The sequence below is a fragment of the Zonotrichia albicollis genome, chromosome 7 (assembly GCF_047830755.1).
Source record: "Zonotrichia albicollis isolate bZonAlb1 chromosome 7, bZonAlb1.hap1, whole genome shotgun sequence".
NCBI lineage: Eukaryota > Metazoa > Chordata > Aves > Passeriformes > Passerellidae > Zonotrichia > Zonotrichia albicollis.
Genome location: NC_133825.1, coordinates 35,586,656 through 35,601,033, shown reverse-complemented (window position 1 = coordinate 35,601,033; position 14,378 = coordinate 35,586,656). Strand labels below are relative to the sequence as shown.

The 14,378-nt window shown below is 39.7% G+C and overlaps 2 protein-coding genes across 11 annotated transcripts in view; one reads left to right on the top strand and one right to left on the bottom strand.

The window, feature by feature from the left end:
• Positions 1-14,378, top strand: part of BLNK (B cell linker) — a 90,620-nt gene that overhangs the window by 32,196 nt on the left and 44,046 nt on the right. The window lies entirely within an intron of this gene.
• DNTT (DNA nucleotidylexotransferase) overlaps positions 1-14,378 on the bottom strand; it is a 145,898-nt gene that overhangs the window by 131,195 nt on the left and 325 nt on the right. The gene's annotated exons all lie outside the window — the stretch shown is intronic.

Genomic DNA, 14,378 nt, shown 5'->3' with positions numbered 1-14,378 from the left:
AAATGGTTTATCTGGAAAGAGTTTATCATAGTAATTCTGTTTTGATACCCTTAAGTAAACATTTTTTGCTCTACACTTCTCATGAAGTCCCATATTCTTTTGAGTTTACTGTGTCAATATTGGCTTTGACAGCCTAATAACAGCCCCATATAAACTAGTTCCCACCTACACTTAAAGCCACAGGTCTACCTAGATTGTTTCTGAGCAACTATTGGATGTTAAGGTGAAATTACCAAGGTGCAGTCTCTACTAGTGTCTTGCCCTACCTCTGAAATTCAATAATGAAATATTTTCCTCCCCACTTGCTAAACAGTATCAGAAGAGAGGTGCTGCTTTAAAGCACAGGACAGCAGAGCACTGAGTCACTAGTCCAAACCCTCTCTGGAGCTGCCAGGATTGTGCAACAAACTGCTCTCACAGGTTTACATGTTTGCAGCAATCCCAACAGTATGTTGAAATCTCAAGCTTTGCTTAAAGCCTTTCCTCCTGCACAAGCACCATTGTACTTTTCACTCCACACTGCAGACTCAGTTGATAAACTCTCACCCTGAAAGCCTGAGATTACCCAAAACACTGAACCAGCTCACTCTCAAGAATGCCAGTACAACTGCACTTTCCAGATACTTCCCCTGAGAGCAGTTTCAAACATCCCACTGACTCCAGTCCTGGGCTCCTTCAGTCAGCGCTAACATTTATGCCAGGGAGAACACTCTATAGAAAAACATCATGCTACATTCAGGAGCACTTTTTAAGAGAGTGCAGGTATCATAATCAACCTAATACCACAGATACACAAGAATCCTGGAACTTAAGGCCCTTCCAAACACACTGTCTTGCTGTGCAAATAAGATTGGTACATATAACTGTATCCAGCAAAACCCAGCATATAGGCTAAAACTCAATTACAAACATCCAAAATTTGGAAGCATATCTCAGAAAGAAATGTAATTACAGCTTCATCACCTCAGTGTAGATATTCCAAGACTTACAGTATCAGATGTTAATGCAGAAGTTTTCTCATAATGTTTTCAGTCTACCCAAGTTTCATTTTCCCAAGGACCATGAAATTAAAAGGCTGCCTTTATAGCTAATGTGATTAGAAATTCATCCCAGATCAAACTCAGCATAAATTTTGCTCTCAGCTTGGGAGCTCTGGGGGCTACTTTACAAAATCAGGATTGAAATCTTTCATCACAAAATCAGTACTTTCTATCACATGCTAATTCAGAAGCCAGTTCTGGCTGTGACAGATTGCCAGGTAAATGAGAAATCCTCACCTGCAAATCAGGTCTGAGGTGTCAAGTCTTGAGTTTACCATTTGTATATAGCAACATGCAGTTATGGAAGATCCTGGGTAATAAGTGAGCTGAGTTGCAGAACACATAATTACAAGTTCTGTGTAATTATGGTGTGGGCAGCATTTGATCTTCTTTGCTTGAAAGAAACATCTATCAATTTTCACTTCTGTGAAAAATGTTAATACTTCATTCCACCAGGAATTTATAGCATATGCAGAAAAAATAGCTGGTTTTAAATCATGTAAGTATTCTATAATTGATTTCTAGATGAGTTTCTAACATCTTTTTTATTTGATCATAATTTTTAAGAACTCCAAACAGAAATTTTCCATCCTTGCCTTCCAAGAACAGGCAATGTCTTTTCCTGAATCATATGAATAAATTCTCAATTGTAAGAGCTGTTACATACCAGGACCTTTCTAGTAATGCTGAGGTGTTCCACTTGAGATGTCTGAACTTGCATAGTTCAAACTACAAGAACTAGAAATGTTACACATTAACATCTTTTTCTGTTCTCCCCTCTCGACTCACATTTTTTATTTCTTTATTATGAAGGTAAACAACTTAATGTGGAAAATTAACTTTTCAGCACTGACACAGACATCAACACTTACATACACTTAACCAAAGACAATTCCTAACAAAAATATGAAAAACTAATGAGATTTCTACGACAACTAGGGTGTTTCCTTAAAAAAATAATAAAGAGCTTTTGCTGTTTCTTTAAGATCCAGCAGTACAGACATCTTGTCTTGTTCAGACAATCTGCATTTGGACTTTCCCCAATCCATAGAAAGCTTTCAACTGAAAAACAAAGGAAGTAGATGACTTCTATTCTAATACTTAGTAAGCAGGAAAGATTTTCCCCTATCCTTGGGATAATCATAATGTTTTCTTATTCTAATATATCCTTCAAATACCATTACACATTAAAATTAATGTTCAAGACAATTTATAAATTAGAAAATTATAGAGTTAGTGAACCTTGCCCAACCACTTTTCATGCTACCCTACCATGCTCAGCCATCTATGGAATGTCATTAGAGGGGATGAGGGTAAAATGTTTAAGTGTTTCTTTAATATTGAAACTATGCTCATTTTTAGGGACCTTCAGCAAGATAGATCAGAGGTACACTTCAATAACAGTGAGGGACTAGAGATCTCTCAGCCCTCTTTGAAGGGCTAGAGTGGATCAGCCTCTGAGAACAAAGACTGTGCTGGTCCAGGCAGAGGGACTGTAACATCCAGCTTCATCTCACTAAGTTTTTGTGAAAGTAGATATCTTTCCCTTTTTTAATACCCTAAACAGCAATGAAATATCAGTCACACAGCAACTCAATTTGGGTACCAAAATTCAAATAAATGGGTCATCTGTTTGGGGCATGTATGCAAATGACCTGCTTAGGCTTCCACACAAAGGCAGAAGCAAAGACCAGAAATGGAAGCTGTTGCCCAAATCACAAACCACTTCTTCACCAACATCATATTTCTGGACAGGATCCCTTTCCTCCACCCTGTCAGTTGATGTGCTTTCCTTTTCTCTATTACATGTCTGTACTCAGACCACAGAGAAGAGGCTGTTGTAGTTTCAAATCATTGGTCTTTCTTCCCTTTTAGAGAATCATATTTGTTAGTCAGAAAGTGCTGCACCTGGCACTCAAAAACAGAAGAAAATAACTTCTGGCTCATTCAAGCAATGAAGTGTGAAGGGCCATTAATTTATAATCTCATTTTAGCAGGATTCCACATGTGCCCCAGCTCAAGTACACACTGGGCAGAAAAAAGAACAAATGTCTGGGCTCATTTTGCTCCAAGTGTCCAAACTGGAGTCCTCTCAGTTTTTGGAAGAAATAAAATATTTAATTTACAGCATGTTATCAACATATATTTATGCTCTCTGCAGGAGGGACATGTCATTCTTCTTGCTTTAGACTAGCCTCTGTGAAAATGAGTATAAACACCACCTCTTTTTGCTTTTGTATAAGCATGTGGAGAGCCTCATTCATTAGTTCATAAATTCATGCTGTGGTGTCAGGGGGTCTACACACTATTGCTAAGATAGTGGAGGAAAGTATTAAACCAAATAATGTAAACTTTTTTTCAGTTCAGAAATGAGAAAATAACAGGTTGAGATAATACTAAGCAATGAAAACAGCAGTACTTAAAAATGGGGTCATCAAGACAAGCAAAGTAGAGAAGTTACAAGATAAGCTGCAAGGAGAAGCTAAGGGACCATAGCAGGAGGGTCAGATGCAGCTGCAAGCCAGACAGTGGGGCTGCAGCAACCAGACACTTGAAACAGCTTCAGAGGAGGCTGCTCAGTGCAGCTGGGCTGGAAAAGATGAAGTGCACTTGGTAGGAATGCCACAGCAGCCCCCTGTGCAACAGAATTCAAGACCTGAAACCCAACTGTCTGAAACCCATAGAATTAACAAGTTTGCCAAAAATACATATTTCAAAGATTTCCCCCAAAAAAATGCAGAAATTGTGTTCAGCATGCAAATAAATACCTTTTTACTAGCACCTTCCTTATAAAGTCCCTTTCCAAGAGCAAACAGTAGGAGGAATGTAGGATTACCTTAGTAACAGCACAGACACTGACATGGCAGCACTCATGCATAACTGCATGCAGATGCACTGACCCTCATCAACACATGACTCAGGGCATCAGAGAGCCTCTCTGGATGGATCACCTGCAACCACCCAAACACAGACAGTACCATAATGTACATATTTACTAAATTATGAGTCATGAGCACCTTCATGCTGGCCTGCTCATTGTCAGTGCTTCAGAGCACCTGTGTGCTTGCAGTGGGTGCAGGAGGGACTGAGGAGCTGCCATCCAGCAAGGAGCTGCTCAGCTGCCAGCAGCAGGGACACTGCTCCAATGGATGCTGCACACGACCAGAACAGCAGCTTTCGTGCAGGATGCCACAGTTCAGGACTACTCAGACCATGTCTTCCAGGTTATTTTATCAAGCTCCTGGAGGACAGAGGGATTAAAGATCATTCTCCTTAGTAGGGAAAGAGGTCAGTCTCCCTACCCAAATCTGTTTTGGTCTGGACTGACTGCTGCTAAAAATGATAATGGAACAGTGTTACCTAATCTGTCTTGAAAAATATTTTATTTTATTTTAGTCTTCCACAAGCCATGCCTAATTTTTCAAACCCTGACAATCTCCTTCTGTTTCTAATAGCCAAGAATTCTGGGAAGAAAAACAAAAGGAGATTTCATGTATTTTACAGTTCTTATACTAGCTTTTCTACCTACTGCCATTGCACATTTTAGGTACCCTCCAATGATATCCTTGACAGAGCATTGGGTCTCAGTTTCTTCTTCACAATTCTGGCACTGAGTTTGACAGACACCTGCTACCACAGTTCTATCATTTCTCCTATTTAGTTCCTCACTGCACAGTTTAATGGCTTTTTATTATTTTACCAAGCTCTCAGAATACAGACTAAAGCTAAAAATATGTTACCATTTCAATTAACACGCCTTACCATGCATTTCACGAGTGGAATCAATCCTTTTTCCTAAATCACTGATCTGGCTGATATCATTAATTACCTTTATCAGTATATTAGTTCCTCATTTCATTCCTCTGGTTCAGGGAATAATCTGAAGAAATACACAAGAATATTAGACCTTTTCATACTGTTGCTTTCATTAACAGATACTACAGATCAAGAACATAAAAGTAAAAGAATTATTTGTATTGCTTGGAATATCAACATGAATTACCAGCTACATTCCTTTTATGTTACTGGTAAAAATATTGTTCACATATAGCCCACAAATGGATTTAAATACACTCTGAAAAGACATTCCAAAGTCAATTATTTCTTAGTATTAATTTTTATTTTTAATGAAATAGAAGTATGATTCACATGTATAGTCTTAGAGGTAATCTCTGCTAGATTGTGCCTTTCCAGGGATTAATTCCAAATTACAGATAAACCAACAAATTTCAACAATTTCAGCTTTTAACCAAAAGCAGTACTATTTATGTATCATATACCTCCATGCATTGGTATTTCATTGGGGTTTCTCTTAAAAACAAAAAAAGGCAGTTAAGCAAACACTGCAAAATAACAACTGTAGCTAATTTCTGATCACAGACCTTACAGATAATGTCTTTCCAGCAACACTTTTCTATCATCACCAAGATGACTATAGCTTCAGATCCTCTGTTAATCACAGAGAATAATGGGAATAAATTCATCAGGATTAAAGTATTCAATGCTCCTGAACCAGCCTAAGACAAAACCAACACATCTGTATACATCTATATAAGTCATGTACCTTTTAGAGTCCACAGGATGGAGCACCACTTTCTGGACAGATTTGAAGTGCTGTTCACTCACAACCAATGCCCCAAGAACATTTTTAAGCACAGCCCCAGGGAATAGCTCCAGCAGACACCCAGGCTTAGGCTTAGAACTCATTCTACACCAAGCTCAAAATGTCCTTCCTTTATCAGCATTTCTTTCTACTCTGACATCCTTGTGCATCAGCTTCCCTAAAGCAAAGCAGTTCTGGGCCAGCTCAAAGGTGGGTGCCAGGTGACATTTGTGACACCCGATGCTCGAGGAAGGAAAGAAGGAGGGGATGGGTTCGGGTGGGCCCCTCCACACCCGTGTGTGAACTGTCACTGCTGGGCTGCAGTGACATCCCATGCACCACCTGAAACAAACAAAACTGCACAGTGCACTTCGACTCAGGTAGTATCAGTTCCACCAGGAATCAGCACAGTAATAGAAATCCATCATTTCTTTAGAAGCCTCATGATACTCTAAGTAGTTTTCTTCCTACAAGGAGCAATTCTCCTGTGAACGATGAAAGTTAACTGACATCAAGGAAAGGTTAAGCTTGAAAGAAATCACAATGCCTAAGGAAAAGATACCTTAAAAACCAATAACTTCTCCTTGGAAGACTCTACTGTATCCGTATTGTCTTCCTATTTGCTAACTAATACAAATATTTTCTATCAAAAGCTATACAAAGACCATACACCTTGTGAGTAGTTTCAAATTACAAACAGTGCAGTCTAGTCTGCACTCATCAGTCTGCTTATAAACACAATCCTGACTCAACACCATTATGACAAAATGAACAGGACTGTTTCAAATGTATGACATACCCCTAGATAACTACAAAACAGAGAAAGGTGTTAAATATCTAAATCCATGCTGCAGATGTTGATAAAATTCACTAACAACCAGACATTAAAAATCTTGTAGAGCTATCACCTATGCATATTATTCCTAAACTAACAGTCAGAAACTTTCTTCCATCACAAAATACTTTAGTTGGTAATTTCCTCAATGCAGAGACCTTCTTGTTCTCTATTATAACACTATATAAAAAAGGGAAGATTGTTTATAAATAATACAATGGAGTATAATGGATATTCAAATTTATATATCTGTGTTTCTTTACGTGTAGACTTCTGTCACATTTTCTTTCTTCTTTCCTTTCTGAATATTGTATTTTCCCTTTGTATTTTAAAAGTGAAGGGAAGTTATTCTGAAATCCAGTGTTTGATAGTAAACATAGATTTTTTGTCCCAATATCCTGTGTGAGGGGAAAGATGAAGAATCATATGACCACAAACTTGTAAAGTAACTTTTAAATTATGTACTACGGCAATAAATGCTTCACATTAGGATCTATAAAAATAATAACCCTCTCTGATATAGTGTTGGACTCCAATTCATCTGCTACATTTTTGTGGTCTTAATGCAATTAAAGTTACCAACTGTGTAAACATATCCTTAGCAACAATCCACAAAATTTGCAGCTGTAGACAACAGAAAAAATTCATGGCTGTAGTTACAAGTCTGAACAATTTTTCTCAACAGAAGAGAGTATTCCATTAAAGTGTATCTCTTTGGTCATAAAATGTTCTCTTGCTAACACTTCAAAGAGTAGTTTGATACTTATTAAGACAATAATTTCTTTCTTTGAAAAGTCTCCCATCTCCCTGATCATTGGACTGGGGTTTATTTTAGGGGTTTTTTGGTTGGTTGGTTGGTTTTTGGTTTTTTTTTTTTTTGAAAGTTGGTATTTCAAATCCACTACTTTTTGTGTGAAAAAAGTTTTTGAAACTTTTTCTGTTCAGTGACATCTCTGCTTCCAGAACACAGTGGCAGGCAATTCCAATTATCCAGGAAACAGGAGAGAGCAGTCTTAAGCAGATGGAAACCCATGAGAATAGAAAAGACTATAGATAAAGTAATTTTTCCTGTTCTTAAACTGGAATAGGAGAATGCTCAGACAGCATAATTATGGTCAGTGAAGTGCAGATTACCAAACTGTGCCCTTTCCCTTTGGTTGTATGTATTACAGGCCAGTGCAGGAAAGAAGTGGTTTTAAAATTGTTAGTTTTTAAGCATTTTTCAGATACTGAAGGCATCATGGTATGTGTAACAGCACTATACAAAAATGACCTTATTTCAAGACATTCCTTTCACTTTGAAATTTTAAAAATTTGTGCAGCCTTTTGTCCGTGTGAGCAATTTCATCAGCAGGGACACAAACATATTTAGACCATTCACCATCCATGCCTGAATGCTGAGTGATGCTGGTGGCTGGCCAGGCTGTGTCCCTGCACCCTCCCTCCTGTGGTTCGGCTCACAGTGGGACAAGCTGGACACTCAGGGGCATCTCCATGGCAGCCACTCGTGACTGCTGGAAGGGGATCAGGTTTGCAGCACTTGCAGAGCTGCTCCCAAGAGTCACTGTGGGTGTCAGCTGGCTCCAAGACAGGTCACTGCCTCTGAGACAAGCTGATCTCAAATGCTTTGAGTTTGACGTTAAGTAATCAGTGTGTCTGTAGGAGCAATACTTGTGTTTCTGTATGCACATGGAGCAGATGACAGTAAAACTGAAAAGCAGAAGTGCAGCTTTTTGCACAGTCCCCAGAGAAAGAAAACACATATTCTCAGCAGGTGCTAAAATGTGTTTGCTCAGAAGACTCTTCATGAGAAAATCCTACTAGATTTACTGTTTTCACATCTTTGCCTGCAGAACATGCCTACATGTATGACCTGTTTCCTCCAGTGAGCCTAATGACAAACCCAAATCCCATTCAATAAAATTTAGAGTTGCATTTTCAACTGCATCTCCTATGACTAGCACTGTAACACCAGCTTTGAGTAAGCCATTGGTATTCAAAATTATAAAGGATTAAAATTGTACGATTTCTAGGGCAGCTGATAGGAATCTTCCAAAATCAACATTGTGACATTGAGCTATTTGACCCACAGTGAGAAGACCAAAACTCCTGAAAATCAGTATTATGTAAAAACACTTGGGACAGAAATGTACTCTCTTCTCATCACATGTAATTTTCCCTGTACAAGAAGTGTTTCCTAGTTTAAAATGGCCTATAAGCATCCTGGGAAAGGAGAAAATTCCATTGAACTAGATACTAGATTGGAAAAAAACAGAGATGTATTATTTTAAATAAAAAGCAGAACTATTTCACCTGTGTGTAGCAACCAGTAAGTAGCAAATATAGAGAATATTATGAGAAATCATGTTCCATAAACTCATGCTTTCCAAATACCAGCTATGGGACACTGAATAGTAAGTTACGTAGGCAGTGTGTTGACCAAAATAGAAATTGAGGGGGCAAAAACTACATCTAAATTGACATAGTTTTAAACAATAGAGTTTGAGTGCGTTTCTGGCCTGGTATGAAGTGCCACAAATTTGCATTCAGATCCATATGATCAAGCACAAAACCCTCACAGGCAGCATGTGACTGTCTACTGCTAATTTTTTGTTTCCCCTGCACTCTCCACTGCCACAGCCCGTTGCTGGCACATCTTCCTACAGATATTCTCAAAGTAGAAGGAATCAAATACATACAAAATATTATCAAACAGCACTTTTCTTTTAGGAAAAAAAATGAGTTTGCAGCACAACTACAGATTCCAGTTCAGATTCACATGGTTTGTACTTGGGCTGTCTTCCGATGCAGATGGCACCAGTTTGGGCTATTTTCACTCCACAGCCATGAAAAAGAGAACTGTGGCAATCATTTCCTAACTTTCATGTGAACACAGACTGATCAAGCCAAATCCTGTTACTGACCAGTTATATTTACATTCACATTACAGTGCTTCTATGGCTGAAGCTCTCTTTAGTGCTAATCTAGTAGCTCAGAGCTCAAGCAGTAGATGTCTCTTTTAAATAGAGTCCTTCATGTTTGAATACATACTGTCTTTGAAGCAATTATCAATCTAAGATTAAAGACAGCCTGTAGATATGGGCAGAGAGAAGTACCTCTGAGCTAGGTGAAACACTATGACCTCAAGGGAGTAAAATCAGACAGATATTTTGAAGTGAATTATCAATCATTTTACATACTGCTCAGGAGAGCTAATAGTGGAGCTCTATCACTGGGATTTCCTAAAGGAAAAGCCAAGCAAAAGCTCACAAAGCTGTCTTTTAAAGAGCAAATTGTGCAATATCCTGTGATTCTCCACATTCTCCAGAAGTAGGGAAGTCAAAATCAAAGAACACACTTAGCAAGAGAAGGTTGTACATTAAATACTCTCCATTAATTCTTTCCTATAAAGAACAGTTGGATCCTTCACTCCTGAGTACTTCTAAGAAAAAAAATTGGCCCAATCACCTCTAATAATGTTGGAGAGAAAGCTTTGTTAATAGAGAAGGAGTTAAGAAATGGGTTTCCTAACATGACTGAGAGAAAAAGTCATATATGGTCATGTCATGAATAAAAATGAAACCTGGTAATCCAACTGATTACTTACTTCAAATCAGGTTTCTTGGCAGTTTCATAGACATTGAAGGCACTAGACTGTATCTATGAGCATTAATATAATCTGTAAAAAGTAGCTTCCTCTTGAATAGTCATGCATAGATGGAGATTCTTTGATGCAGCACTGTCTCCTCAAAGCATCAAAAATAAGCATTAAAGAGATTCACTGTAAATCATTTGAATCTACCTGCAGTTCTTTTAATTCGGCTTCTCACTGCTAAATGTGAGTTTACAATTAAAGCTTTTATCTCAACTTGTGAAACCCTTGAGGTTCAGAAATGGCAACTGAGAGCCAAGGCTGCACCTGTACCCTGGCTTGGACTTTTCTCCCTTTCCTGCAGCTTGATTGTCCATCTCTCCTGTGTGCCAGAGCTCCTGCCTGGGACACATTCCTAGGGCTTCTTGCTGTGCAGAAGTTGCTAACGGGAGATGCTGCTGCACCACTGAGCCCCACCCCAGCAGCAGTCAGGATGTGGCTTCAGGCATCAACCCAGAGTGAGAGGTCAAACAGGTCCCCAGGTTCCCCGGACTAATATGTCACACAGCCATACTCTGTAACTTGCATTAAGACAATGGCAAAAATGGTCTCCATAAAAAGCTGTTAGCATCAAAACTTAAGAATCTTAAAGGAAGATATGCATAGCTGTTACGTTATATTTAAATTTAATAGCTTCAGCAGGAACCCCCGACAAACCCAAAATCATCATACAAACCATGTATTAAACCAGGGAGCATTAATTTCAGTGGATAAAAGAAAAGGCAGTCATCAAAGGAGTCAGAGAAAAAGCTTCAGGCAAGAAAATACACCCATCTTGTCAGTGATAGCAGCCAAACCCTGGACTTTGTTTATTTCTCTACAATTGACTCTTTATGAAGATGCTTTTTCTGATCTAGGGACATCACTTAACAAGAACTAAAATGCTTTAGAAAAGTCATCTGATCCTTTGTTTCTATGCTACAGGAGTCTTTTATCGACTTAGAAATCCAAAGTAAAACCAAAAATTATTCTAACAATATTCTAACAATAGGATATAGAAAATTGGAGCCCTGAAACAGGACATACCTGGCAATTCACAGTTTTGACCAAATAAAGGTGGGATGCTCACAGTCTTTGTCACAGAGTTTGTTTCAGCAAGTCTGGTTTTGACCATGCCTCAATGGCCTCCCAGCTCTGAAAGAAGAAACCAGAACATGCCACCAGAATGAGGCAGCATGTGGAAGGAAAGAGCTGGCTGGAAATTAACAGCAGAAGATAGCAGAGGAGATAAAAAACACATTCTGTTTCTGAACATGTTTATCAACATGCTTTATCAAATGCTAAAGAAGATGCTTTTAAAAATCAATCTATTTATGAGCATAAATGGGGAATTATGCAGTCATACTGGGAGAGGATGAGAGAGACCAACACAGACGGAGCCACAGCACTTGCAAAGAAGAGAAAATTATGTTACAACAGACAGTGGCATTTAATTGAGTAGATTTATAAAATCTACTCAAGCATTTAGAAGGCCTTTTTCAAAATTACAATGGCATTTTGAGCATCAAAAATTTAAAATAGAAATGCGTGTATATTCTGTAAGCCATCCTGCATACCTGCATTAGGGAATAGTGCCAAGAATCCATCCCCTATCCTTTGCAGCCAAAAAAAGGAAAATAAAGTTAGTGCCTATCTACATAATCACAAGAGTGACAGTCTGTGTGGATGCAGGTTCTTAAAACATTAGATAAGAAAATACAATTTAGGCTAAAGTCTTCAGTGATGTCTCTCCAGAGAAGCAGTACTGTGGGAACATCTCTGCAAAACACCTCATCCAAGACTCTTCTGGGACACCATTATGCCCTTCCACAGCCCTTCCAGGCCATGTCTCAGCAGGCAGCAGCACAATCCCCACTGGCCTCAGATGTGCCAGGGAGCAGGGACACAGGCATCCCTCAAAACAAATCCCCATCTACCCAAAACAGCCCCTGTGGCTGGGAAGGAGAGTTTCCTGTTAACCATCACTATGGTCAAGACGCCACCCATGTGGTAAAAAAAATCCCAGTTCCTCTTTGGCCTTATCCAAATGAGCATATAATGTCAAAGAGGGAGAGTTGCTGGGGTTACAACTACAGAAATAGCACACATTATGTTTGCTGTGTGGCTCAACCCTACCACCGCCTCCAGGCTCTCCCAGGGCTCCTGAAGAGGAAGGCAGGGTGTTTCCTGCACTGGGGGTCAGTCAGGCCCTGCCCCCAGCTCCAGCCTGGGCCCCAGAGACACCGTTTGGGGGTGACAAGTAAGGCTGTAGTGATGGAGAAACTCTTGTTCCTTGCCCTGTCCCTCGTGCAGGTCTGCAGGGCCACCCTGCCAGCTGGACAGCTACATGTCCCCGTCCATATGGGCTGTATAAATCCTCCTGACCACAGACAGGATCAGTCTTAACATAGGCCAGGAGTTCAGAGTCTGCAAACACCTGCTGGGCAAAAAGTAGAGGCCTAGGGCTGTTTGGAGGGATTGGCCATGCCCTTCTTCATTTAAGGTTTTTCTCTAGTGGTTTTTCTATGTTGGTGTACCCACACCAGCCTTTTCAGCACTGGGGCAGGTAGCCTGAGGCTGACTTGGAGGCAGACCAGAGAGAGCTAAGCAGGTGCCACAGAATCTCATTAACAAGTCCTGTATAATGAAGACTTTTTTAGGAGTAACTTCTTGGCAGCAGTACCAGTCTAAGAAGTTGCACGCCCTATTCCGCTCCTCCTGCACTGCACACTCACAAACATCTGTGCACCAAATCAAACCAAAGAACTGTTGCAGTTAAAAACCCCGATTTTTGTGACTTTTTGCTCAACTGTTTGTAGTGGACTCCTTTCCCAGTCCATGTAGCACAGCTACACAAACACAGGGGCCAACAGATGACCGGGATGAGAAATCCTGTGTGAGTCAAAGTGTCACTGAGCCCTGAGTGCACGGGACTGGGGAACTGCCCTGAGCATGACACATCAGCAGCCACTCCTTCCTGGGAACAGGGAGGTGACAGCACTGCAAGGACAGGCGAGAAAACTCGGCACTGGCACCGCAGAGTTTTAAACCTGTAACTTTGGTTGAGTCAGGAAGAAAATAGGTTAAATCAGCACAGTATTGCAGATGACAGATCCCAGAGATCCTGAAGGAAAACAGCCCAGGATTTCTGCAACAGCCAGGCAAGAGGAATTGTGTAAGGGAAACCACTGCAGGAGCCTACTGAGCAAATCTCTTATTCTGATATGTGTTCAGATAAGTGGGAAGATTATATAAGCAAAAGAGAAAGTGACACAGCAATATATTCCTATCTACTCCTTTACACTGTCAGTGTGAACTTTAATTCAAAATTAATTTAATTTTCAAAATAACTTTTAGGGAGTAAAATTGCAAAGTTGACCGGTCCACAACCAGATACAACGCAACATGGAGTTCCAGTTTTGTGTATTACATGACAGTCAACATTGTATTATTCCTTAAAGCCCACAAACTTTATAAGATACCCCAAAAAAAAAGCAATTTGTACACTATCAGCCCAGCCTAGAAAATAGTGTATTCAAACATCAGGCAATTCCTATGCTGAAAGCTCAGAGACCAAAACCAGCATCCTGCCAAGATCACAACGATACTGGTATCAAAAACAAAAATCTCATGGCAGGCAATTTCCATGGAGTCACCTGCACTAACCAGGAAACTCTGTTTTGCTCCTTCAGTTTCACAAGAAAAAAAACTTTAGTCAGCACTATCTTGGGAGAAGAATTCCATGGGAAAACCTAGCCAAGTGGCAATAAGAATCCCACCAATAAATACCTTTGTGTGTCCCCAAAGCATATTGTACGTATCAAAACATATTAACATGATGTAGATGTACAGTTAAAAAAAATAACTACTAGGTTTCCTCTCTAGAACAGCCTTAGGTTAGAAACTAAGCTGCAGAGAGGCCAAAGATACAGAAGGGGAGCAACAAGAGCCATCCTCCAAAGTGCAGAATTCAAATGAAAATAATAATAATAATAATAATAATAATAATAATAGGCTGGATGTGAACAACTGCCTACACCGCCCCTTAGAAGCAACTAGCTGCCTCCAAAGTTCGGCTTTATAGAGGAAAATATGGTTGAGATAAGACTGAGCAAAAAGTCCCAAGCTCAGAGATACCACAGCCATAAAACACAGCTGCCTGCACCTTGGGAACAGCCTTGCTGCGTCTCTGGAAGGATCAGAGTTTTAAATTAGTTTTAAAATAGGGTAAGAAACTTTTTTCTTTACAGTTACATTCAAAAGAATGGG